Raw genomic sequence first — 27,294 nt, 5'->3', positions numbered from 1 at the left:
GAGAGACTCAGACTGAAGTGCACTGCAGGACCATGAAATCTGACCTTGGGGACTCCCACCTGACACAAGCAGCCTTCACACCATCTGTGCAACACAAGGACATGAGTCAAAAAAAAAAAAAAAAAAAAAAATCACTTGCACAGCTCAGGTAAATTGATCACCACATGCGAAATATTCCTAACTCCTCTCTTCAGACTACCAGGAACACGTGACATCAGCAAAAATGTAGAATTTTATGACGGAAATCACTTCATTCATGATTGTGATTTCAATCATGCTGCTGGTAAATGCACAAGACCAAGGCCCTGATTATTCGAACCCCTTTTTTTTTTAATTTTCAAACACTGAACAATTCAATTTTCCATTCAGCTGGGCAGAAGCACACTTCTCCAGTCAAAGGACACCTCCACCCATGAGGATCCTTCAAAGGTCCCTTCTCAGCAGAGGAAACCTCTCTGCTCAGCTCTGCCCCACACTTTCTAGGGAATAACAAATACAAAACTGTATTACTGGTAACCATCGAGTTCCCAGTGACAGCCACGTAAGCCCAGTATATTCAGGGACAAAAAGCAGCTGCAAAAACACTGACCTGCTACAGGAAGGGCAAAATTATTTGTTCCCGTAAGAGAATTAGGCTCCATCCTACTTCCCAGCACCTTTAAGTAATGCAGGGCACATTTTTTTCCTCCCTGTAAGAATGATCAATGTGTAATGTGGCCAGAAATGTTTTCTGCTGCTCTAACTGCATTTTCTTTCTTACCTCACACAACACTTTGTCCAGAAGGGATAGATAAATATTTGACGTGACATCATTCCCAACGCTCCCCCACAACCTAAATGTTTTTCAAAGATTAAATGCTTTGTTTTCCTATGTAATAATCAATGAAAAAGACTGGGTTTTTTTCCTGCTTCGTATTCATTATAATTACCAAAAAAAATACATAATTTCACACACACAAAAATCCTCTGATGTTATTTTACTAGTTCTCAAAACGAGGATTTGAATAAGAACAGGATCACAGCTAAAGAAGTCAGCACAAAAACCCTCATGTAATTTTTCTGAATACCTAAGAACTTCCATATGGAGTAAAAATAAATCATTTTTATGACTGCTTTCTGACAAAATTAGGAGGAATATAAAAGAAGACAGACTAAAAAATAATATGAGTATTATGAAAATATGTCAAGTGGATGACGTGACACTAGGATGGGAAGAAGCTAACAGGAGATGAAAGCAGTGTAAAATCATACCTTTGTTTTTGTTAGTGACAAAATTTGTACAGTGTACTTAAAACTAGTTACAAAACTGTGAGGTACTGAAATAAAGATTTCAAATCTGCTGTGCCTGCAATCTGTCACAGGTTAAACTTAAGACCAAAGATTTGCAACTTTTTTCTCTTTGTCGGCCCATTAGTAACACACCAAAGAAAAAATATATCTAAGTGAAAAAAAGGGTTTTTTTAAAACAGTAATAGCTCTACTGTAATTCAATATAACGCATTTCCATGATTTCAGTCAGTGAAGCACAAAACCACAGAGGTCCTGTCACCTCTAGATAGGGGGATGGCTCAAAATCAGTAGTTCACATCAGATGTTCACACTGCTTTTACACACTACAATTGCTCTTGTAAGTCATCTGAGGACTACATTAGAAATTTCTTTCTTGAAATGGTTTTAGGCTTTACCCTGGAATTAACTGTCTCTATAAAAAAAGGAAGCATTAAAAAAACATTTAACAGCTGGATACAACATCTGCCTTTCCTAGGTCATTAGTACTTAAGAACAGTTAATTTATGAGACTACAAGGTTACAGAAACTGACAAAAGAATCACTTCTAATTTAAACCTTGTCTGTCAAGTGTCCCAGTTAATCTAATTGCCTTCTCTTCTTTTCATCATTTTTTTAAATGCAAGGTATGCAAAAGGGAAAGAGCCATCAACTCTTCAATATTTCAGTAGATTTGACACAATAACAGGCCATTTCTCTTTGGACTCCAATTTATGGAGTGCTGTGGTTTTATACAGTATTTTCCTATCTCAGATTCATGCTTTCAAGGTTTAAAATATGAACATGGGAGGTTAAAAAATAACTAAGAAGAGCACAAAAAGAAACTGTATCATGCAACATATAAACGATCTCCTTCTTAAAACACCAAAACTTAAGGCAGTCTCAAGATTTTTCTGGGATATGGTAGGCAATTTCTAAGGATGTATGTGAGGCAGGCAGCACTTAGTCCCATGCACTGGTTTTCTTGCTTTGAAGACTTGGACTCTGATCACATAGTGGCACCAAGCCTTCATTACCAAAAATCACAAACCACTTGGCAGTCCAGCAATGGTTTAGGAATATGATTTTTACTCATTAACAGACTTTTAATAGTCAGAATCCATTTTCATATGAAAATTATCAAGATCCATGAGGCTATATAAAAAGGTGATGTGACTCTTGCTTTCAAAAATAAAAATAAACATAATTCTATGAAGAATAAACTGAGCCTGAAAAGTACAGTTTAAGAATACAGCCAAAAAAATAATTATTTTGAAACAGTCCAATTATACACTCAGTAGGGAAGCACTGGTCCAACTTATAATGAAGCATCTCTGTTCTCAAGATCAGAATATTATATTACTGTTGGAACTCCTTCCCTGCCAAAAAAAAAAAGAGAAATTCAAGTGTTTTCATTTCATGGTTTGAAATCTTAAGTTTGAAAGTGGTTTGTATTCCCTCCCCCCTTTAATCCAAGTTCTAATTACATTGATATAGGCTGATACCTTTTACAGGTATTTCCATTATCAGGGCTTGTTAAGAAAAATATTCTTTCGAGACCGATATTGGCATGCAGGTATCTCAGCATGAACAAATACAAGTTTTACAAAGTCTGGCATCAAAAGTTACTTCTGCAGAGAGTGAAGGAGTCCAAAAACTCATTTGCACACCCACACGCATCCAAATAGATCATTTTGAAGAAGAAATGAAAGAAGGGCATGAAGTACGCAATGGATAATTGGCTACAAATTAATGCTCAGGGGGAAGCAGAGACCCACACAGAGCCCCTCCTTGTTCCCCCTCCATGCCACGAGTCTCCCCAGATAAATGGCCGTGGGTGGGGGAATTTCCTCCTGCCTGGATTCCAGTGCAGAACCGGGACCTGCATCTGTTGTGAATTATGGCTCCAACTCACACCTGACTTCCCCTCACCCAGCACAGGCTGTGCTGGCTCGGGCAGTGACAGCACCATCGGAGCAGAGTGCCAGAGCAGCACAGCCCCTGGGTGTCACACAGCTGGAGCATCTCCCACCTCCGTGTAACACTGGTCATGCCAGACAGCAGCTACCCTCCAGATAAACCCAGCCTGGGAGCTGCAGGAAAGCATCCTGCAAACAAGCCACAGCCTGCCCCAACCACAGGACATCCAGAGTACACGCCTGGGCTGCAACAAAACTCATCCATAACTTCAGACAAGAGGTTTGCTTCTGTTCCTCTATGCTCTGGCAGGCTCTGAAGAGTCAGGCTTAGCTTCAGTGTCAGTCCTTCTCCCAAACCAGCTGCAACTCATCATGTGATAATCCCATCTTCAATTGCTAAATCTCTCCTTTTCAGTGCGCATTTCCTTGTGGTAAGCCAGTTATTCATCTGTGGCTCCCTATTCTTTCAGGCTTTCCCAAGACTCGCTCTTTTAATATCCAGTATGTGGTTTTTCCACACATAAATAGTTCCCATCACTCCCAACATTTTAAACAGAAAAACACATACACATGGCCCTAGATGCATGTTCTAACCCACATATTATACTGTTAGTCTGCCAAGTTCCATTTTTCAACCTCTGAAATATGGGGGGAGTGTTAAATCAGGTGTTAAAAAGTTGTATATTCTCCTATGGTGAGAGGTTTCATGCCAAAATTTAGCACAGGGTGCACAATGCTTTATAGTTATGTTAACAAAGCTGTGAAAACAACTCTTTTCCTGCTGAAAATTGTGAAATACTGTCTTTACATCCTCAAGGCTGATTTGTGTGAACCACAGTTTACAAGAGTATCAAACACTAACCTAAATCATATATATATATATAAAAATCTAAATCATTAATACACATAATATCACTATAAGCTACTTAATGATGTAAGAATGAATGCAGCAACACCCAACAGATTTATAAGGAAATTGAAAGAAGTCAGAATTTCCATTAGAACTCCAACTTTTGTTTCACCTCCGCGTTCCTGCTTTTCTGCAGGAACATGCACCATGCTCTAATTTCAAGTTCTTGCAACGACCAAGTAGAATAGCCCAGATGTGATGCAGTGAATAAGAAATACTGATTTAAGTCGTATGTGCAACTCAAACACGTCAACTCAGATTTTTAAAGCTTCCAAATGCTTGTTTCTGTTTTTGTAATTTACACAGTATGGAGAAATTGTTTTAAAACTAAATCCAGATTTCAGATGTATATTGATTTTAGTATAATACTCGGTAAACTCTCCCATATATTTAACTTATTTAACTGCTGTGCTTGCATGACTGTACATATACATGCAGAAAATGCCCTTAAATCCAGACTTTAATAACATCTTCCTAAAAATCACAGAAAATTTGATGTTCTACAATTCCATACAGTAGGTGTTACTCATGTTTCACCTTTTGATAGTGAGCAGAAATTAAAAAGTATCCAAAGTGTCACTGAGAGACCCTGATGAACTAACCCACGTACCCAGAGGCCAAGGTAATTCCACTGCATTCCTGGAGAATCTGAAATGCTCTAGCATCCACTACAGGCAGGAGCTCAACCACAACACTCGGCACCCTGACACAGTAAAGACACCAAGGACAGGAACTTCATTCTGCAATTTCTTCCACACATTTAATGAAAAGTTCAATGATCACCCTCCAATTCTAGTTATCATTTGGCTACAAATGGCTACATTTGAAATTACAGCTATAATTCAGCCCTATCAGTATTTCTTTTCAATTAAAAAATGAAAATCCCAACTCTAAAAATCACTGTGTTTTCAAACTTAGCTAGTGTGATGTAGGTGGTACACAGAGCACCAACTTTAATTTTTAAAAGGAAATGAGAGTTTGTGGTATAAGAGGTTCAACATAATGAAGTAAGTTCAACTAAATCTGTAGCCTGCTTTGTCCTACCAGAAGAGCAATGTTATCTCAAGGACAGTGGCAGCAGTTTAAGCAGTTATTCAAGCCTGAATCAAATCAGATTTGATACACACACCACACCTCCACTGTGCACCTTCCACATGGCCATTGACTGTGTATCCAAAAAAGAAAAAAAAACAACCCTTTTTGTCTATTTTCAATTCAGATAACTTTGTTTTCTTCCACACTACACTTGGACCGCTGTTTAAAACATCCCATCTTGTCCTTCTAAGCCTTCTGTGCCCTGAAGACTCCACTAAAACCACCCCAAGCCGAGCTGTCAGGGGGCTGAAGGGGCTCACTGGAGAGGATTCCAGCTCCCAAGCACTGCCAGGATCAGCCAGACAGCAAATAAAGACAGTTCACTTCACAAAAATTTAATGGAGTGTATGGCCCTGGGTGTTTCATACAAGCACTGTCCAGGCATCTGTGCAAAAAGTCTCGGCTGTCCACGCTGAGGAGTGCACAGAATTTTCTGTCACACTTGGCCAGGCAAGAGACCAGAGGAGTGGTGCATGGTGAGATTGCCATCCATCTCCATGCTCCAGTCCCACACTGCAGCCATCTGCTTCCCCCAGTTCACTGGCAGCATAATGGAGCCTTTCTGCAAGGCAGTGAGGCTAAAATGTTCTTCTTATATGTAACTACACAATCCTTCCTTTGATCAGTGCTCTACCTCTTTTAATTACACAGCCTCCAGCTTCCCCTTCTTATTTTCTCAAAAAGACAGAATGCAAGCCCCTGAAAACTCTCCAGGTCATTAACTTGCATAATTCATGACATCCAATATGTCATATTAACCAGCTAAAAAACTAACCTGATGCATCTGTTCTACAATAGAGAAGCTTTCATCTGGATATTTCTTCTAACTCTATCAAAAAGACACTCATTTATTACCTTTCAGCACATGTGTATTCATTAACAAAGACCTCAAAAAGTTAATTCTTTCCTGGCTGGTGTTTACAGCCAACTTCTTCCAAAGCACTGGATGTATGCAGTCTGCTTCTAAAGGATATACAGGATCCTCCTACACATAGAAATAGGACCTTAGAATTCTACTATTCCTCGTAATAGAAAAGAACGTTTTTCATCTATCAGCATTTATCCTGAAAAACCACATTAACACTGAACAGCTATAGCCACAAAGGTGAAGAGTCCACTATAAACTCATCAATTACCTGAAACACAAATAAAAATTGCTCAAAATCATCAGTCAAGAACTACAAAACAAACTACTTTGGGTAAAAGCCAGGCACAGGTGTTGATCTAGTCCTAAAATCTATTCTGCAACCTCAAATAAATTTATTTAGTTTATAACCTCACTACTGCATTGCACTACCACACACTCCACAGTATCATTTTCTGTTCCATCAGCCTACTGCAGCTCATCAAACCTAATATATGAGTTATTTTGGACAAATATCTTTTTATGGAACAATTTTTGGCAATAAAGCACAGCAGAAATCAGGTTCTCAATAAAGCCCTCCTGATGTTAACATAATGCAACAGCAACCTGATTAATTCACATCCAGCATCACTGCCCAATGAATTCCCATTCAGACACCTGGGGTTTTGCAAGGGCCTGCCAGAAGAACATAGGTGGGTCTGTATCCTCTGTGCTCCTGTTCAGACCCTTTGCCTGCCTGGCGTACTTATAAAATCAGCTCTATGGATGATGGAATTTCTCCTCTGTTTGTATAACACCTTGTAAAAAATAGGGGCCTACACTGGATTAAACCAAGTACTGTTGATTTTCCCACTACCTAAAAATACCCAAGCTTTTATTACAAGAGCATATATTGTCAAGGAGTGTTTTTCAGAATGTATGTAAGTAGGCTGTACAGCTACAATTATTAAGGAATATTGCAAACAATTCATTGTCTGATATGGAAGATAATGAAGCACCTAGGAACGCTATTAGTTTGAAATATTTCTTCTCCAAATCAAAAGGGAGTAGATTTAGATTAGACATTAGGAAAAAATTCATTTCTGTGTGGGTGGGGAGGCCCTGGCACAGCATGCCCAGAGAAGCTGTGGCTGCTCCATCCCCTGACATGTCCAAGGCCAGGTTGGACAGGGCTTGGAGCAACCTGGGAGAGTGGAAGGTGTACCAAGTTGTGGCATCACAAAATTAATACAATGAATTTGCAGAATTAAGGCCCAGGGAGTAAAAGGAGATAAAATTAGAAATTAATATGCTAAAGTTCGAATGACTATGAGACGACAGTGCATACAGTAAAGGCAGATGCTTTCTAATTCACAGCTGAAAGAGCTTTACAAGTGAGCAGCTAGCCTACTTAATGGGTGCTCAAAGGACCTAAAAAAGCCAGCACAGACAGCATTAAATTTCATTAACTGAGATTTTCAAAAAAGTTCTGTCACTATACAGGCAGCAAATCGTGTTTTGAATGCAGTTAATCAGCCATACAGTGAGAACTGACAGGGACAACCACAAAAATAAATACAAATATTTCAAAAGAGTTTCTTTACAATGCTGGTTTGGAAAAGGACCTATGTTTAAATTCTGTCCACTGATAAGTGAACTCCTCCCTACCCAGTTAACAATATTTTATCAGACTTCCTAAGGAGGCATTGTTAACTTAGTATCAGAGACCAAGAAAGAAGATTACAACATCCTAATTACACAGATATGCACAACATCAAATGGGACACAATAATCACACAATTCAATAGAAAGCTAAGAAGGTTAAACCACTAACACTTTAATCCAAACCAAAGCAACAAAATCAGCATGAAGTTACAAATTCAGGAGATCTAAACGTAAACACAAACGGAAGATTTTTGTCTGGTACAAACACAGAAGTCCAAGGGCTGCACTGTCCCATCCTGCAGATCCTGTCACTGACTCTGCCAGCCCAGAAGGGAACAGAGCTCAGGGTGAGTTTTCCTCAGCATACAGCACGAGGAAAGATGAGTCTGAAATCACTCCTATCTGCCCCAAATTCTACACCAAATCTCACAAATTCATAATCGCTAGAGCATCAGGAGACAAGAGGAAGGAACGGCTTAGCTGTAAAATGAGAAAGCAGTAACTAAAGCAATTTCTTCCACTTTTCAATATCCTAGTGATTTCTGAGCTTTAATCAGACATTTCCTTGCCTAAAATCTGCCATCCACCAAAAGACATGCTTTAGAAAGGAATTTTTAATACCCTGTGGGTCCAAAGTGATACATTTTAGCCCATTTCTTCTTAATAAATGTAATGATTTTAATCAAATTTGTTCAGAGGACAGAAGATTAGTTAAAGAAAAGAAGTAACTGGAACATTAAATTAAGGTATCATTGGGAATTAAAAATTTCATTTTCTGTTATTATCAGTGGTATATTATGAATAAAGAACATAGAATATGCAATTAATATGCAACACAATATGAACACATCTGAGAAAAATGAATTAGATATGTAGGACAAAAAGGGATGAATTCTTAAATCAAATTCAATTTGCTTTGCTCTGTTCAATCTTCCTGTGGGCCTCTGTTTAAATATTTCCAGGTATGAGAAGAGTCACCACTAAATTCTGATATAATTTAAGAGGATTAGGGCTCATAACAGGTAACCCAAATCAAGTTTGAGCAGATAGCTGCTTCCCACATGGAGCTCTATGGAAAGGAACAGGACACAGACCAGCAGCTTTTAAGCCAAACAGCAGAATTGTGCCACTAATCAAAAAGTTAAAATATTCTTAAAACATAACCTAAGCTCCCAGGTTATCTAAGGTTAAACCCTGCATTATTCAGGGTTACCAACCAATGCAAAAAATTACATTTTCCTAGGTCACTCCCCAGTATTTGTATGAGTATTTTGAGGGAGAAGAGAAGCAGCAATGTCCTACCAGACAAGAAGTATCTTTCTCCTGCATCAACAAAGGGGAAATAGGGAAAACATCCATAAAGTAAGACAGACTCCCCATGTTAAAGAATATCCATGTGATTTAAAGGCATTTGCATTTTACACTTACTTGAAATTATTTCTTCCTGATGAAGTCAGCTGAGACACCGACAATTTTCTTGATTTCAGCATTTTTTTTTGTGTTAACAAATATTGCTAAGGATCTAATTAAGTTTTCCTTAGCTGAAGCTGATTACCACACAAGTTCTGAATTCACAGGTATTTGAAACTCCCTGAAAAAGAAGTAGCCAATATAAAAAGGTTCCTTTTATTGCCCTTGCCTCCACTCAGGTGCAACAATGCATAAAACAAGCCAAGTGCAGGTGTGCACATAGGCAGCACATTCAGGCTTTGTGGTGTCTGGGAGCCTGTTTTCAGATTCCTCAACCTTCCTTTTCCCATCCCATTAATTTTCCTCTTCCAAAGGCGACCACATTATTTAAACACACAGGAGCTCAAACAAAAACTGTATACATGGAGCCCTGTTTTGTATATTAAATATGTATGGAAGGACAGAGACAGTCCCTCAGTTCTGCAAATCTCATAAAACTGCAACAGCCAACTTTATATACGTGTTAAAGTTTAAAAAGGTTGAGGTTTAATTTTGTTTTAATAAAACAAACTGTTCTTTCATCAGTTTTTCTAATTGCATAAATTGACAATTATCTGTTTATTCCACGTTATCTATTAACATTTCACTTCTAACAAATCCGGTTTCGTGCTTTTTCAAATGCATCCCTCTTCATTTCTGACAACCAGCATTTTTAGAGAGTAATTGTGATCACCCAGACTGACCTCCTACATTGCACAGGCCAAAGAATTTAACTCAGCAATTTCTGCACGGAGCTCACATGCATCTGGCTGAGCTGTATCACATCTCTCACAATGACACAACCTTGATTTCAATACTCAAACCAACAGCAAATCATAAATTGGTTAATTACTGGTTTGGATCTCTCTGTCTATAGCTGTGAACTTCAGATTCACAAAACCAGTGAACTCATTTATTCCATGCACTTAGTACAGGTTCAATATCCATAAAGTTCAAGCATTTGCTAAATCCTCTCAGTTTCAAAAGACAATTATTATTTCCTGTCAGTTTTGAGGAAAAAATGGCCCCAAATTTTCTTCCAGGAAAGAAGAAAAGGAAACTCAGCAAGATACAGCTGTCAAAGAAGTTCTGGAAACTAGCTAAATTATCCACAAAGAAATAATAACATGCAGCAAAAGCAACAAGTGTTGAATACTACTCAATCAATGCCAACCAAATATATACTGGGAGATTATCCTTAAGAGTTCTGCTGCAGCTCGGAGATCAATAATTTTGTACTTAAGCTTGTCAAGTCATAACATTGCATCTCATGCATCACTTGTGAGTGATAACAAAAAAGATGTAATTTCAAGAGTCTTGTCAAGAGTTTTCTTGGGGGGGTGGGGGGGCTGTGAAGTACTTTTTTCAGAGATCAGCTACAGTACCTAGTGAAATAATTTTTTTCTTTAAAAAGAAAAAAAAAAAATCATTGATACATTTGTAAAATTCCAAGTGCAGGGACTGGGGTTTGCCTGAAGTTACAAAATCAGTTGCATGTTCTGAAATAGAACTCCAGACACCATAGTTGCATCACATGAGCATGCAGCTGGGACACCAAAGGTGCTTAAAGACCGACCAGTTTGTGGAAACAAGGTGACACTGCCCTTGTACAGTGAGAATTACTTACAGGGTTCTGTTCATTAACTTCCAGCACAGTAGCTTTGGACAGTTTCCTGTTTCACAGCTCTCAGGGAGAGCCACATCTCCCTGTAAATTCTCATCTTCTTCCTCATGGCCAGAGATGATCTAACCAAGCATGAGAGCAAGAAGCCAAGAGAATATTTGCATCATATTACCACAAGTCTTTCTAGGATCAGAAAACATTAGTTAACATTCAAAGGAAGTCCTTAACAAACAGGCAAAAGACTTGACCTGAAAATGCATACATTCTTTATTTTGCTGCTGTTAGCCTGATATCTTCTGCCAAGAAAATAAAAAAGGGGCTCCTCTTTTTCATTATGTTATCAACGTGTTTCTATATGATATTCTCTACATGAATTCTTGGGTTAATTCATACTTTATTCCTTCTCAGAAAAGATAAATAGTTGTGATTTCTCTTTTTAAATAAGGGTGATAATACACTGCAGAGACATTTTATTGAGGAAATTAGATGGCTCTGAAAACTTCAAAAGCAAATTTCAAGCCATAAAGCTTTTATTATTTTAAAGTATATAGCTATTCTTTCCCTTTACCTTATCCCTTATTTCATTACTGCAATTATTCTAGATGATCAAGTTTAAGACAAAAAAAAAAGGCAGTACAGTAAAACTGAAAGCAAAAGGCAAAATATTTCCAGTGATTTAAACTCCACTTTTATTTGTATTCACGTATGATGTGGTAACCTAAGAGCAAACACTTTCACTATGAATCCTGTACCAAGCTCCTCCTCAAAACAACAAAAAACTGCTACTTCTCAATTAGAATTTCAGAAGTAAAAAATTCTGCAAAACCATTACTGCTGATTCTGCATGGAAGGCATTCATAAATTCTGACAAAGGATTATAATAAAACAAATAGTGCATGGAGTACTCCATGTTATCAAAAACAAACAAACTTTTGAAACACGCGAGAATTACTTTGCTTCAAATCCTAGACCATCACTGTTATGATTCCACCAGGTACATTCATTGTAAGGCAAGGACAGAAAATCTCACACCACAAGTGGCTTCAATGGCTTAGTAAACCTCAATCTGCCACTGAATGAAGACCAAGAACATAGCCACATTTGACTGCTGTTTTAGCTCAGTGGTCATTTTGAACTCAGCATGTCAAACTCTAACACGGGCAGCCCAAAAAAGGCTCACAGGGCCTTTCCCACAGCAGGCAAAAAGACTTGATTTCCATCCCACAGCACTTACAGCATAAATTGATCTCCACACCACAAGACACTGAAGATGACGCATCAAGGACAAATGTAAACTAAACAACTTTAGAGTGTTTTATGTTGCTACCTATTTTTCAGGTTAATACGAGATCTTTACACTGGTACATTACTGTGTCTGAGGCCACTGGAGTTATACTGCAGTTGCTTTACCAGATTGCATTATATTTCTTCACAGTTCCTATCTACTTTCAAATTTAAGCAAACCCCAGGGAATGCAGCCGTTCCATATTTTTGTTGATAGCTTTGCTGCTCTACCCCCATCTCTCTCAAGAGACCTTGTTAGGTGTAATACCTCTAAGAAAAAGGTTTAAGCAACATTTTGTTCCAAATCTAGAGAAAACTAAAAATAATTTTAATTATGCTGTCATTTCCATGCCAGGCCATCTTCTTTACTATGACGTCCAACTACATCCTGCACTGCAACAAATTCTGAGGAACAAATGAAAAAAAACATCCCTGCCTCATGAAGCTAGGAAGGCAGTTTTATTTATTCAGCAGTAGGTATCTGAAATGCCTATCATAAAAGTACCATAAAACCAGTTGAACAGGTACTTCTTGTAGCAAAGAAAGGCAAGAGAAAAATCTGCAGTATAGCTTGAAGACAAGTCTTCACAGCTGCATTTGTTAAGCTTCAGCTGATTCTGAATATATCCATTCAGTATAGGAAAAAACAAATAAAAAACAACAGGAAAAAGAAAGATGTCAGGCTGCTTCTGTTGGGTTGAAGGAACTAATATCACTATAAAAGCTATCAAATAAGGTGCTCTCACTTCTTATTGCAAATGTATTCCTACAAACATTGCTGAACCACCAAACTATTCACAACTAAAATGTAAAGTGCCACAACCCCTCTCAGCTGCTGTGTCTCTGTCAGAGGCTTCTGTTCTGCCCCAGCTTTTGTTTTACTTCTACTCATGTCTCATCATGTACCTGTGAGACAGATTTTTTTGTGGATTAAGAGGGAGACAACTAATGGACAAATGAAAATGTGAGCTTAGACATTAAAAAAAAAAAAAAAAAAAAGTCCAAAAAGGAATGGAAGGTGTTTACTTGTTTACTGCTTTCACTGTAAAGGGGAAAAAAAACACGGGACATTTTGGTTTTTTTGACACATTTGTAAATGAGGCAATGTAGAGAAGTGTCAACTTGCTCTTTAAAGGAAAAGTTCTACAGTGATTCCCCAACAAAACTGTCTTTCACATGAGGCAAACTGGCCTCATGAAATTGTATCTCCAGAATACCATCTACCCTTTTCTGAATTACAGCCACCATATAGCTGTTAACTAAAACAGTGGTAGCTCTATCTAGGATAAAGGATAGCTATCCAAAAAAGTCATATTTTGTAAAAATAACAGCTAATACACATCTTACAATAAATATTACTTTGTGAGCTCACAACAAACCCAGAAGGTCTGCAGTGACAAAGTCAGTGACTCCCAGGGCAGTGGTTTAGGACATCAGGCACAGCCAATATTTGCAGAGGACACAGGTGGACTTGGACGAGCCAAGGTGAAAACAACAGGAATATGTAACCCTCAGAGAGAAACTTCCCAAAAAGCTGGACCTGCCTACCTTCAAACCCCTCAATCCCATCTCTACACAATGCCTGAAAGCTGAGGCTTGTCAGTTCCATTTTCTGCAAGCCTCACTTTTGGACAGGCTCCTTGTTGAAGCTGAAACCTCTGTTACTTTAATTGCAGTATCATTTATCTCCCGTGCAGGTGTTTTGTTTGGGGAGGGGAGCTGGGATGACTTTTTTAATCAAAAATTGTTCCAGTTCTTGGTTCTGGCTTCAACTTTTTGTGAGAATAAAACCATTGGAAAACATTTCTCTGTGGAGACGAGCTCTCTTCCCTAACACACTGAGATGCCTTGGAGCATCGAAAGTGTTCATCTGAGGATGGTGAAACATTTTGCTTTGAGCAGCTCTGTATCCATGCATATAAACTGAATCTCCAGCAGGTGAGATTCATAATGTTGCTGAAATCCATCAGAGCATTGTCATCCACATCACTGGGATAGGGATGGTTTATTCACAGAGGGAGAGCCTTATTCTTTCTAAGAAAATATAAAAAAACCCCCTTGCAATAGGCAATACGTTACATAAAGGAGTCTCTTAAGTAAACAGCTGGAACAGCTCGATTTCCTGATCGCCGATCAGTATTGCTGATCACATTTAAATGTCACTCCAGCCTAGCGTTTGGGCTTGATCCTGCTTCCATTAAAACAAATGTCATAACTCCCAAGATTATCTCCTTCACAGGCCCTAAGGCTATGTGAAACACTCTTTTTGAACTCAGATGTGCTATAATTAGAACAGCATAGTCCTAAAGAATTATTAAGTATACTGAGAATACCATGAGGGTGTCAAATATTGCAATATTGCACTTCTGCCCTTCACTACAAGCAGGGTGTGATGCATCTATTTCAGCTTCCTTTTTTTTTTTTTTTTTTGAATAGCCATGTGAAATAATGATCTATAGTTTCACTGAAAATTTGGCTTTGCACATTGGATATTTAGCAATCATGAAATTTGCTTGAAACTAAAGGTTCCCTTCACATGTCATACCAGAAAGTCCTTAGTTCTCATCTGCACATATGGAACCACTCATGCCTTTCTTTGTGCTAAGGCATGCAGCCTCCACAAAATCACACAATTGTTGACCTGAGAGAAATAGTCAAGGCAGGCCTTAAATTCAATGCTTCCTTAATTGGACTTTGAATTTTTGTTGCACATTCCCAAAACCTCTGCCATAGCAAACTAGACCTTAATGTCTCGTTCCTTCAAGAAAAGGGCTTTATTTTGGGATAAGGCAGCAAGGGTCACTTCTAGCACTGCACCTGAAAACTTAAGTACAGAAAGGATTAATGCTGAGTATAAACTGAAACACACCAGAAACACAAAAGTCTGGCAGGCTGGAAAGAAACTCTCAATTGCAATACATTTCACAGCACAATCAGAAAGATTTCTACAGGGGAATAATAAAAAGATGACAAAATAATGTGCCTGCAGGTTTTGGAATTCCTGCTGCAAGCAGGACAACATGTCAACTTAGGGGAGTTGCACACAGAATCTTTTCTAATCAAACCCATTGAATATTTCCAGTCTTGCCCCATGTGAGCAGTGCATGCTCAGTGTCCCTCCCCTTCCACCCAACACAAGGCTCTATTACAAACTCATGCTCAGAGCATTGCTCATTTAACAAATAAAAATAAAAATTCAAGAAAAGGCCAATCAAAGCTAATTTGTAACAGTCTCACCATACAAACCCAGCTCTCCACCCTCTGCTGGGAAAAAAAGAAAACAGCTCAAAATTCTCATCCTTTACAGTATGCAGCCATCATCGGATTAGTTTACACCAGCTGCAAAAACTCATCTGTAACAAGAGATTCTTCTTGTGTTGGCACAGACCTTCTAATAGTCTTCAGTCCTCACAGAAGACAAATGTTTTACATGCAGTTTTCTTTAAGGCAAAGTACACAGCATTCTGTGTCAATTTTTAATTTTAAGATAAATACTTTCACTTCCAGTTTGCTACAAGCAACAATCACTAAAAGCATGAGCCTTTTACAAGTTTTGTAAAATAAACATGCTGCTCTAGAAAAACTGTTCTTTGTTTTACAGATGATTTTATAGTTCAGTGGCATTTCCATGGCCAGTCATGCACTACTGCAGTCAGAAAAGATTAATTCACCCCTCTAAGGAATTAATGCAATACTGAAGGATCATGTTATGGTCTTCTAATTACTTTATGGCACCCTACAGAGAGAATCAACTTTGAACAGCAACACATTTCTGTTGATAAAAACATTGCTCTACTTATGTATCATTTTAGTACATGTCAGACTGTCACAATCTACCTCCTGCATGCAAGTCAAGCTTTTACAAAATGTTAAAAATCTTAATTATTATACTTAATTCAAGAACATTAAGGCAAATTCTTCCCCAAAACAGTAGAAAATAAGGGAATACTCCTAACAACAGCTGGTGGGGGATGGAAGGCTGTATTTGTTTATACGAAGACATTGTTCAAAACCATCACTCCACTGGAGACCACTGTTACTGGTGACAAGGTTGCATAACCTGTTTCTAGAACTACACAAGACTCATAGGAATTGTATTCAGCACTCATAAATTATAGCTACAATTATGAAAAATGCCTAAAGACACATATCAAATACAGCCAATACTATTAACACAATGGAAATTCATTGATTTTTCTTACAGTAATTCCAATCTATATGCAGGCATATGAACTTGGAAACCGATTCTGAATGGGATTTCAAACAGTTTTGCTACAGGAAGCATAAAAAAAAAAAAGCCCCACACACAACCCCAGCTGTAATTACCGTTATTTGTTGCTTAAGCAAATACTACAATTTCATAGAGAAAGCTCAAAATCCATTAGGTCCTGCTAATGCTTTTCTATGCTGAAAGTATTCCCAAGACACTCTTGCTAAAATAATAACCACAGGAAATGTAGTCAAAGGCACTTCCCAGCCCCCCAAATAGACTATACAAAGATGATCACACCACATGCATTTCAAGTCAGGTTTAACCAAAAACTCTGGTTTCTAGGGCTCAGCACGAGAGCTTGCCCACTGCCTTTGCTCTGCTGAGGAGGCAGCAATGGAACCGTTTCAGCATTAAGCTGTTCCATGGTATGCTCCTGTATGGTCCCAGTGATTGTCTGATGGTTCATCTCAGACCATCCTTAACACGTTACAGCTACAGGCAATCCTTAGAGAATGATCAATTAAGCACATGATTAGCCATTTTCTTTGCCCTGTCCAACCCCCTCATATTAAATGGCTCAGGCTTGACCATTGTGCCACAATGAAAACGAGTAGAACACATTTAACCTCATTATTCCTGTTCGAATAACAAATTACCTAAAACCAACTGCTCACCATCGTCTTCTCCACATGTCCTTTCTGCTCTGAGTTCTATTACATCACTTGCAATTTATAAAGCAACAACACAAAGTACTTCAGCGGACACCAGCTGGATAATACATGTTTTGTAACAGCTAAAAGCATCATCACAGAGCAGAGCCTCAGACACAAAGAGGTGATGAACCATTTGTTTATTGCATGAGTGACCTCTCCATATTATTGCATTGACTTTGGAATTTAATTTAAGAAATAACACGGTGCAAATCAGAGGAGGTGCTAAAAACTGGACTGATTTCAATTAGGAATGCTCTTCAGAATTTTAAAGTAGATCTTCTGAAAGTGAAATTAAGTAATAACTTAATTGACAAACTCATGAACAGTAACTCCTCCAAACTTTATCTTTCCCTACTTGACCAGGTTATCATCCTTACTTCCCCCATCCTCCCCTCTTCATCAATTGTTTCTTGTTTCATATACAGGAAAGTTGTCTTCTTCCATGAAAAATTGGGAACTGGGAAGTGTCTGTGATTCATCCATCTGAAATAAAACCACCATCCCCACAACTTAGAAATACAGCACCTTTATTAAATTAAAAAGGAAAACAGATACCTGTGTAAGGAAATAAGGTGAAAGAATATTCTGAGTCCAGGAGCTGATCAACTGTCAGCATGCACAGTATAGTCTAATTACTGAGGGGGCATTGGGGAACGGGCCACCATCAATTCAACTCAGTTTTAATAGATTTTACATTTTCACTTGCATTTCAAGAACAGAAACTGATACAGAAAGATACAGCTCTCAATGCGCTTCCTTACTCCCTTCCTCCTGGCTGAAATAAGCTTACAGGAAACCTGTATGAGCAGCAGAGGACTGCTTTTGGTTCAATTCCTTGAAGGGCTCTCACTGGAGCACGTGCTCTGTGCATCCCTTTGGCTCTTCCTAGGCTCATTCCCAACCTGCAATTTCCTAGTGAACTGAATAAGCAGCGGTGGTGTTCACATGTTCCTCCTTATTTTATTAATCTGTTTTTGCTATTTGCTGGGTGGAGATCTTAGACAATCTCCCACTAATGTTATTTTCTAACTCATGGCAATGTTGCCTGCCATGACATTTCTGTGGGGACACCCAGCACTTGACAGCAATCTCATGATTCAGACTGATATATGGAATTAATGCCCATATATGCCAACAGCTGGGGCACAGATATTTACATTTGCACAACCACAGATCAGAATGTGCTCAGCTCTTAGAAGCTGCGACACATCAACATCAGTAACATCAAATGTGATCAAATGTGGCCAAGTGAAAATTTGTAGAGTGAAAGCCTAAGCTTCTGCAAATCTGCCAAGTCATATTTGAACATTTTTGTTCCAAGGTGTTTTGGGAGAGCTCTGGATTGGCCTTTGCAGCACTGCTTTACTCCTAAGTGCATGCCTCATTTAGATGTGAAATGCTACAGATTTCCATTTAGATTTACTTCAAAACAATTTACCAAGTCAAACGGGAGGGTGGAGTTTGGGGAATGAATAGAGCTGATGAGTTCTTTATTTTCCTCCCTGTTTTCCTTCCTTCCATCTCTCTTTACAGTAATATTAATTAATTACACAAATATAACAGCCTTAAACTGTCTGGTTCATTCCTTGAGACTGTGTCGTCATCTTCCACACTGCCAGAACTCACTTTCTGTCTTTATAGATTCATATGCACTTTTTTTTTATCCTCTAATACAAATAGAACAGCAAGGTTGGGCATCCCACTACTAAAAATACAGTATTAGAGACTGCCCTAGAGACCTTTGCCACAAACTTTGTACCACCATGCAAACAAAATTGTCCAAAGTACAAATTAAGGGTGTTCTTTGAAAGTTCTAGTTAACAAGTTTTGATTTCTAGTTAAAAGAAATAAAAATAGATATCTGAACTTTCAGGAAATTCAACAGTTATTTCAAGTATCAATTTAAAAATTTCTTTTAGAACAAATTCAACACATTTCATTCTAATTAAGCAAAAGGTATATCAGCATAGTAGTAACCAGGTATTAAATATAATGCATCCAAAATGCCTCAACAGATGACAAATATGCATACATCAATGCAAGCAGATTTCTGCAGTGCTAAAGTAGAGCTCATCAAGCTGCATTAAAATCCCAGGTAAAAAAGGAAAAGAAGCAAAACCTGCATACAAGACAGGTGACACCATAAATTGTTGTTGTTTTCCTTACAGAATCCAATTCTTCCCCAACTCCTCAGGAGTTTGCAGAGTACAAAAGTGACAGCAAAGTGATTTTCTTCAGTTCTCTTGTTTTTAAAAATCTGGCAATAGCAATAATGATGAAATGCAGCAGGGATTTTTTTCATATGCTATGAAAAAACATGCATTTAAAGAGGGATCTTCCACTGTTTGCCAGATTGCACAATATGCGAAAACTTTTGTTCAAGAATCCCTTTAGAAATACAAAACCACCACAAACCAATTCTTTCTATATGATGTGAGTGTATTTGTTGAAGTTAGGGGAAAATGGTAATCTCTTGTCCTATTACTATTTGCAGGTTACACTTCCTGGACATCACAGAAAATGCAGCAAGGACTCTCAAATATAGCATTAGGTTTGTCTTCAGGAATCTGCAACTCCTACTTAAAGGATCACAGGTACTCTGAGTGTTCATGAAGTTTCTTTCACGGCAATTTTAGTAAAACACTATTTTTGACTGCAATTTCAAAAACTGAAGCTCAAGGAAAAACTAACTATGCCACTTTTGCTAGATGTAATTGTAGTTTAGATACTTCATATCTAAACCATCTCAACTATTTCTTACAATGACATTTCAACAGTCATCCAGTATTATGGTAACACCTTAATAGAAAAAGGATAGACTGATATTGCACATCAAGTTTACTTATCCAGCCAGCAAATACATAAGAAAAACAATCTTTTGATCTCCTCACAAGCAGGAAAATGCACCATAACCATCTAACATAGAGAAATTATAAATATGGAAGAAAAGAACACTATCAACCTTAGAAATACATATTCTGTAGAAACAAATAAAATCACATTGCTGTTCATATTCTATGTGGCTACTACCATGGCACACAACATTTTGCAAAGTAATTACCACAATGTGCAAATACTTCTATAGAAGAAACTGCAAAATAAATCTGGCTTTTAGTGATATTTTCAAGCGTGGATTGTATTATGCAGCTTCTATACACACTCATAAGGTAATTGGTAAGAACTTCTAGCATTTCATCCTTCAGAGGCACTGAAAAGTCAGTGTTACTTAACTGTTGCACAAGTGTTAATAAAAAGCCATAATCCAGGGATCTTACCCTGGGTCAACAGAAGGGATCCAAGAACCAAAGTTATTTCCAAAGTCCAGGCAAGAGATCTGAAAGAGAATAACAAAGGGTTTGTGACAAACCTGACACGGAGTCCTCTGAAATGAGGAAAATCAATTGTGACATTTTTCATTTATTTGTAAATGCCTCTCTGGCAGTATGTTCACTCCAAACGACAGCTGACTCTTATAGAATAGGGGAGGTGATGGTAAAATAGAGGAATCCTGACAGTTGCTTTAATGAGATTCTGCATTAGGATCACTCCACCACTTTCCCACAACAAGGAGTGTGTCCTTCACTTTCAATCCTCTATCCTTCAATTTGGAAAGCATTAATTCTATGAAAAACTCAACTCAGCCTCCTCTAATCACCATCACAGTCCTTCTTTCCACCTCCTTCACCACCTCACTGACACTTATGTATGGAGTCCACTCACAATTTAAAATACATGTAAGTAGCATGGAGCAAGTTAAACTTCAACCTGATAGCATTACTTTAATCAAAGTCTAGCTGCAGTGTGTGTGTGGTGAGGACAAGAACCTTGAAACCCTTCTCAGTTGATATTAGGAGTGCAAACTCAGAGCTTTCCCCCCAGCTCTAGGAATTATGCTGCTGGATGTGTTCAATGCAGGAACCTCTGACGCTCACACTTTCTTTATTACAAAAATAAATGGGGAAATCCGTAACATGACAGGGAACTTGCCTTGCAAATATTGAGAGAATAATCATTCTGGGAAGAGAAGCAGACAAGGAATTTTAATAACTGTAACAATAGGCAACATGATACCACCTATCGCAGGAAAAGGCCACTGGCTTGGAGGATCCAGGGCTTGAATGTACTTATTCTGACATAACTCTTATCTGACATATTCCACTCTTATGTTTTCCAACAGTAACACATTTTTTTGTTGTTCAAACTCATTTTCTAGTGCTGTATCACATATCTTTCAACAAAACTAGATGACAGCACTGAATATAACATGGTAGCCTCAGGCTGCACAGAAATTAGTATTTTATCCTCTGTTAACATCAGTAAATCATTTGTATTACAATGATAAGGTTTTGTAAGAAAAACAAACACACATTAAAAAAAAAATCATACAGGCATCGCTCCAAGGAGCCTGAATCCCAGCTCTTTTGCACACTCTAGCATCTTCTGAAGGATGAAGCTGGTGAAGGCACAAGAGAGCAAGTCCTTTGAGGAGCAGCTGAGGGAGTTGAGGGTGTTCAGTCAGGAGAAAAAGAACCTCATCACTCTCTACAACCACCTGAAAGGAAGCTGGGGCCAGGTGGGGCTGGTCTCCCAAGTAACAAGCAAAAGGACAAGAGGAAACTGCCACAAGATGTGCCAGGGCAAGTTTTTGACTATTAGGATAAAATTTCTTGACTGAAAAGTGTGTCACATGCTGGCATGGGTGCCCAGGGAAGTGGCTGAATCCCCACGGCCAGAGGTATGTACAAGATGTGACACTGGGACACGGGCTGGTGAAGGACTGGGAAGTGCTGGGTTAATGGCTGAACTTGATCTCATTTCCAGGCAAACAGGTTTGATTTGAAAAAACTAACACATCTGCAGTCAGAATGATCAGACAACAATCCATCTGGCGTCTGGATGAAACCTGGCTAGTAAGTCATGTTTGGGAAGTTCACAATTAATTACTCTACACCACAATCTGCTAAATAGTATGCAACAAAAACATTGAATAAAGACCATTTAGTCCCTGAAAGAACAGAGAGATGGGTGATCTTCACGAGTTACAGAGCAGCTTACTTGACAACCTTCAGAGATCCAGGGGAACAACGCACAGCTCAGAAAAACATCCATTTTTCATTGGATTAATTTGTTTAAAAAAAAAAACACAAAACTTTTTGAGAGTATTGTGGAGGTTTCCAGAAGAAACCTTTTTGGCACCTTAAATTCAAGGATGCAGACTGAGTGTCTAACTTTGAAACCTTTTACAAAAATCTTTCCTGGTGTATAAGATCTTTAAGAGTCTCAACTGATGGAATCAAGAACTATGATTCACTTTCAGTTACCAGCATTTCTTTTTCCTCTGAGATTCACTCTTTGCTGAAACTCCTTTAAATTAGCGTAACAAAGCCCAGCACCATATTAAATCACCTCCCGAGCATATCAATCTCAGTTAACAAACAAGAAAAAATAGAGTACACTTCAAAATAAATTCTCTGGAAGTTTCTTCTGATTGATATCATATCTCTGAAGTTAAGTGATCCCTCATATTTCATTCTTAAAAATATACAGTTACGGCCAGTAACATTTCCCACTTGGATGGAAAGCAGGAAAGGCCAAATTCTGGCCTCTGCTCTGGTAAGGGAGTACCAATGAAAAATAATGAAGTCAGCACACATTTGGAAAAAAAAATACTATTTAGCTGCAAGGAAGGTCGCTTTATAATTCAGACAGGTGATCTGGAGGCACAGCAGAGCAATAATGACAAACATCACATACTAGAGAGAGTATAAATTTTAATGGTATCGCTCATAAAACCCACATTTTAAAGGTTACAAAACAGAAACAAGCTTACAAAGAAAACACATAAATCATTCAAGGTGTCAGGTGCTTACTCCTTAGCTATTTTAAGAACTAACAGCCTGTCTGTCACTAAATAAACTGGAATATGCTGTACTCATTTATGCAGGACTGAAAAGGGAATGTACACTAGAGTTCAGCAACCATTCACCCCTACAGACTCTATTATTAACAACACAATAGCAACAGCCATTTGTAACTTCACTGATTTATTCACTACTTGACAAAACTAAACAAAAACACTTGACCAAATTCACTTACATCTAGATAAGATCACAGCAACACATAATTAACACCATAATTACATGGACTCCTAATCCAGAGACATTAATGCACTTCACTATTTCACTATCATACACACTTCATTGTAGGCCCTTAGATATGGGGTAATAACAGAGGATTAATGGGGCATTCCCATCAATAGACCAGATCCCTTTCATCCCATGCAGACGAAAGAAACAGAGGCTCGTATTATCATTTTTAATTACTGTAATTGGTGTGCAATTGCAACTGCTTCCATTGTTGTCCTTACACACAGTATCAACAGAGAACAATTTAAAAGGCAGGTTGGGAAATGGTCACTTAGGGCCAATAAACCACTGTAAACAGTGAACTTTGACAGACCCATCATTCAAATCCACAAATCACCTTTTGAGCCGAGTTTTAACAAAAATGACGTGTAGTTTGGCTCGGTGGTCATTTCTCTTAGTCACAGAAGCTGGCACCTCCATTTCGCTGACAGGAACTTCCACCTCCACAACACAAACTCCCTACTCCAGGGGTTCCCTTCGGGGAGCAGCACCCAAGGGCCAGGCTCACCACCAAAGCCTTCCACTGCATAAAGCTTTCTGCATTCCATCTCAGAGACCAGGCCCTCGGGATTTGGTTTTCAGAGCTCACCTTGTTTTTACATTACTTCTTTTTGCTTGGTCTCATTTTCTGTTTAAGCTGTTTAATGGATAACCCAAAATTGATTTATTCATTTCTTTTCAGAAAGGGGCACACATTGAAAGACATTTGAACAAGGTCACTTCGGCTTGCTGCAAAGTCCAACAAGATAATCAGTAAAAGTCTTATCCAAAATCCTCCCATATCAGAGTATTTCTACTGGCTGGATTTAATATTGAATGCAGATCTGGGCTCTAGTCTCAATCCAAATGGGAGGGCAGCAATCCATCACTCAACTCCAGAACTCTCCCTCGTGACACTCATGGGATTTCAAATTGCAACTGCGTATTGGAAATTTCTGCATCCAATTACCACTTATCAGAGGCCACCAATCTCGTACATTTTAATGGTTAAAGAAAATGCAGTGTTTCGTTTACAGAGGCAATAAATACCTTAATGCTTTCAGTAAGCTGTTTGCCTTATACTGTGTTTTTTTGTTCTGGAATCTTTTCCTGTAGCTCTGGAAAACTTTATTTAAGTAAACTACTAACCTATTATTTTTCCAGTCTCTGTTTTCTCTAGGAAATTCTTTAAGAATACCCTCGAACAGTGATTTCAGCATCCATACAGCAATGAACTTCAGATACAGTAATTGCATAGCTGTGAGCTATGACGACTTTCCCATGGGGGAGAAATGACCTGGTAATTCAAGAATGACAAAGTCAAAAGTAAGGTAAGCTGGGGGAGGGAAAGGATTTCCCCCTAGGATGAGATAAATATAATTTCTCACAGCAGTGTGTATGTCTCTTAAGCCTCAGGTGGTTTTAAGTTAATGAGATTAGTTCCAGCAGGCAGTGAAATCCCAGGATATAGGAATTATATTTCAGCAGTTTTCACTTCATCCAGCAAGCACGGTGGAGTCAATCTTTGTGTCATTTTGTTATTGTCCTGGTTTGGGTCTTGTTCTCAGGCTCAAGCCTGGCTAAAGCACCTCATAACTTGAATTAAAAGCTTAAGCATCATGCAAAGAGTGTGTTTAAATGTTTAAAAGGGAGGAGAAAGGCACCAGGCTTAATCTGTAGAAAAGAGTTTTTTTGTTAAACTTCTCAGATGTGCTTTTATTCAAGGGAATTTGTTCTTGTACTTTTACTAAACCAAGGTCACATGCATTTTTATCCTGAACACACAAAAAAGCCCTGGAATGCACTGCTGTAAGAAACATTGCCTTTAAAATATCTACACCCTAAGAAGATGGACACGAACAGGTTTGGATTACTGTCTAGTTCACTCCAGTTCCCCACATCTGCTCATACAAGAAAACCTTCACTCCTTTATACCATTACCAGAGCCATAAAGAAGAAGGCTGCTAGAAGATTAAAAAAATTGGGAAAAACTGAGGTTAGATGGTAACACTGATTTCCACACTGATCTCCACTAAGAATTCTTCCACAACCAGCCCAATTTTGATTTACAATCACTGAATAAGAGTAACTGCTAATTTAGCAATTGTTTTACCCTCTAGATACTATTTTTAGCTGTGAATTTAAATTTAACCTTGATGACATCACCACTATAAAGAAAATGCAGAAAAATCTAGTGTTGCCAACATGCTTTAGGAAGCCCTTTCCCATCCAACAGGGAAATGACATTTACTCCTCTCGTGAAAATGTCCAGACATCACATTAAGAAAATGCTCATGCCCAGGCTTCTTTCCAAGACAGTCTGATTAAACTTCATATCCAGAAAGCACACAGAGGAATTATTTTTATTGGGGTAATTTAACGTCAAAATACAATATGAACTCTATTAAAAAGACTTTCTAGAATGCCAAAGTCCATTATAGGGAAAGCTGTTTTTATTTTAGTTTTTTAACTTACAAGTCTGACTTCAACACAGGCAAATCACACCCACACAGACATCACTGTTTGAACTTGTTTGTCGGTTTTATTATTTATTTCTACTCCCAAATCTGCCTTCCCATTCTGTGTCAAAGCACTACCACACTATCTTTACTCTTCATCCTGTCCAGAGATGTCCTTTCTTTAGCATAAAGTACAAGGTATTTTCATAATATAACGATTTCATAACCAGGTGCTTTCAGTTACATACAGAAGGTTCAAGCATCTCTTTGGGGAAAAAAAAGGAGGGAAAAAAAAAAGTGAGTTCCATCATAGCTCAGAATGAGGAGTGGAAAAACTCAGCCACAAGACTCATTTGTTTTTTCTCTGGAAGGACCTCAGCAGGTACAAACAGGTAACATGCAACTAAAGAGAAAAAAAAACATCAGCAAATGAATCTGAGGACAGAAGCCAAAATCTGACCACAAACTGGTTTCTGGCATTATTCAAAACACTGGAACTTGATACATTGGATAAACACCTGAGCATCCAGTATCCACCCCTATGTGGGCTGGCTTGGAAAAATGCAGCTACAGGGATGTAATGTCACACACAAGGGAGATAAAAACGCATTTGCCTGTAAGACATCCAAATGTTTGCTCACCTATAAAGTAAATGCACATTTGCTGTCAAGGTAAACTCAATGAGTATTTCCACACATGCACAGATCAAAGCGTGCAGTTTTCAATTAAACAGAACACGCCAATGTGAATTCCAACAATATGAAAATGAACTGCTGGGATAATTACTCTGGAAGTGCTGCAATTATAAGTGTCATCAGAATGCATTATGCTCTGTGCTGGCAAAAGAATTATATTGCAATGGGTCAGATAACTCCTTTCCACACACTTTAATAATTGGCACATAAGATTCAAAGGGGGTATCTATTTTAAATTTCTGCCATCGTTAAGACTGTCAGCCTCTGAAAGAAACAGGCCCACCAAAAAAATACTGCCCACAGTATGAAAACAAAGTGTATTACCTTAAAATGTTTTTAGAAGAAAACAAAAGGCAGTGGTCTGCAAGTATTTACATTTCTTTTAAGGTCAGAAAGGTCAATTAAAATGGAAAATTTTCATTTCTTGCACAATTACAAGTCAAGCCTCATGCATAAATACGTGACACAGAAAAGACTTAAAATGAGTGTTCATTAATAGATATATAATATTCTAGAGGATTTTTTTGCAGGAAAAAAGTGCAGCTTTGTCATTTTATTTTAAATGGTTAATGTGTGTTCACGTGGCCTTCATCTACTCTGACTAGCTCTTTAAAACGTCTAAATGCTTGCTTTAACCTTACCTTTCTCTTGGTCAGTTCCACTTTTGCTACATGCAATTTCTTTGCTGAAATAATCATTGCACAGAAGTTCCCTTATAGAGCCTATTACCACAATTGGGCTGGAGACAGCCCAAAAGTATTAAGCTTCCTGTAAACCAAAAATAAGCGAGTCAAGCTCAAGCTTTTCACAAGAGGAAGGAATAATGGCCTGATTTCAAGAGCAGCTTGCTTGCACCCCTCTAAACCAGCAAAGAACTGCGAGTTTACAACTGCATGTCAACACGTTCTGGATGCTCTGTCCTATATCCAGAGGGCCATGCATCCCTAGAGCTGGTTGTATGTAAGTAAGAACGAAGCTGTGCCCTGACATTTCATTCCCGTGGAGCAGATGCAGAACAGAAGATCTAAATAAA

This window comes from Cinclus cinclus, chromosome 10 (genome assembly GCF_963662255.1).
Source record: "Cinclus cinclus chromosome 10, bCinCin1.1, whole genome shotgun sequence".
Taxonomy (NCBI): domain Eukaryota; kingdom Metazoa; phylum Chordata; class Aves; order Passeriformes; family Cinclidae; genus Cinclus; species Cinclus cinclus.
Note: the sequence above shows the minus strand (reverse complement) of the source record.